The sequence below is a fragment of the Phoenix dactylifera genome, chromosome 14 (genome assembly GCF_051530095.1).
Source record: "Phoenix dactylifera cultivar Ajwa chromosome 14, Ajwa_hap1_PhDact_Kaust_v1.1, whole genome shotgun sequence".
NCBI lineage: Eukaryota > Viridiplantae > Streptophyta > Magnoliopsida > Arecales > Arecaceae > Phoenix > Phoenix dactylifera.
Window position 1 is genome coordinate 21,268,290 of NC_143203.1, and position 2,243 is coordinate 21,270,532.

Below are 2,243 nucleotides of genomic sequence, written 5' to 3' on the forward strand. Positions count from 1 at the left end.
AGGTAGAGTTAGATCGGGCCTAGTTCCTTAAGAAGTCTATTCCAAGAAAGCTCTATTTTGAAAGTTTCTGAAAAAATTATTTTAAATTTTATCGAAAAACTATTTTTTTAACCAAAATATTCATAAATAAATATAATAATTATATATTTTATTTTTTTATAAACCTAAAAATTTGCTGAAGCCCAAAAAATTCTAGTCGTGAATCGAACTCTCTTCCGTACAAAAAAAATATTATAATATTTATATCTTTATTATTATATTATACTATAAATATAATATTATATCATAACACATTGATATGTTATATTAATAATTTAACATTATATTAAATTGTTATAGTATATAATATTATATTACTATATTATAATAATATTATATTACATTACAGTAATAGTATACTATATCATATATTTATGTATTAATATATGTTATATTTTATTATACTCTTTTGTATAATACTATGCAATGTCCTTTATGGTAATTTTGTAATACAAAAGTATTTTCTCAGTTTGTTTACCAAACAGATACAACACTTTAGAAATGTAATTACCAAATAGCAAATAGTTTTTTATAAAAGCTCTACTTCAAAAAGCTCTACTTCCAATAGCTTTACTTCTAAAAACTCTACTATCAACGGCTTTTCCAAACAGTGCCTTAGTAGCTGAAATTTAGACTCTCACCAAAAATACTTTCCGATAAGATTTAAAAAATAATTATCAAAACTTATTCTAACTTTAATGAATTAGTCTAGTAAAATTTTGTTTTAGAACAGGCTTATCCTGGATTCTCAACCATGTATAGGAAAAATATCCTCTTCAAAAAGTCTCAAATAGGCCCGTCAAGTAATCTTTCCATTCCAATATGACCTCTCCATCCAATTAATCTATGATGTTATTAATGGATTTTTGCAAAGGACCTTTGGGGCCCTTGATGAAGTATGTAATTGTGAGATTGATGGCCAAGTGCTCCACCATGTAGTGAGGACTTTGTGATTATCTGGCCCATCAAAGAATAGGATGATGATGTTATGGGATGCATGGAAATATATACCACCATCAAGCGATCAGTTGGCAAAAATAATAATGGGGTAAAAAGGTCAGCGACGATGTTCATGCTGCTAACATACATGCTGGCCTTAACCCTGTTTCCTTTTTTTTTAATTATTATTATTATTATTATTATTTGGTGGTGAAAACGGCAATTCATATAGCCCTTACGTGAGTACATGATATCAGATCAAAAGAAAGTAAAGAGTACAAGAGAGGAAAAATGTTCCCCAAGAAAGTCCAGATGATCTTCCCAAAGTGCTGGGCAATAAAGAAGGTGACCCAGTTTGCAGCACTGTTCGCCTTCCAGAATACATGCAGTGCTTGAAAAGAGCTCAGCTCTTGAATCAGTCTACGGATGTCGCGGATAAAAGAATGACCATCACCATATATGTCCACTTTCAGCACTCAATCAATCACCACTGAAGAGTCTCCTTCGAGACATATACACTCAACACCCAGTACCTGCATCGTAGAGGAGATATCCTCCCAAGTCGCCCGTAGCTCAGTTCTAACTACAATATGATCAAGCGTACGACGACCATATCCCTATAATGTCACCAAATCCCTATGTGGGGGCAAACCAACAAGGTTGTGGAGTAGAAAGATATTGGAGTCATTTTCCTAATAAAAGAAAGAAAAATTAGAAAACCCTATGCTATAAAAATGGAAAATGCCAAGCCATGGTCAAGGGTACAAAAGGAGAAGAGTTACCACTCTCTTGCTTCTCCTAAAAGTGAAGGTTTGTACTCTTTTGTGGGGTTGATATCAAGGGTCACTAATAAACACTGTTCTAGGTAGCATTCATCGGTGTATCTATGTAGATGAGTAGGTTTAGCTCTTAATCAAGCTTTATCTTGGTGGCTAGAATCTAGGTTTTGGATAGTGATATCTTTAGACTACTAAGATGGTAGGGATCAAAAGGATTTGGCTCTATCTAACTATATAGGAAACAATTTGATGTAAAATGAAGAAAAATAGAGCATAAAGCAAGTATATTTAAGTCGATAGACCAAGTAAAGGATTAAAGTTAAAGAAACGACACAAGATCTATAAAAAAAAAAAATCATCCATTAAAGCAAAATTTGTATGCTGTAGACCAGCGGTCAACAGCATAAATGCACTTAGCACTTGGCCATCAATCTCACAATTTGACACTTAGCACTCCAATACTTCAAAAAAAAAAACGTATATTAG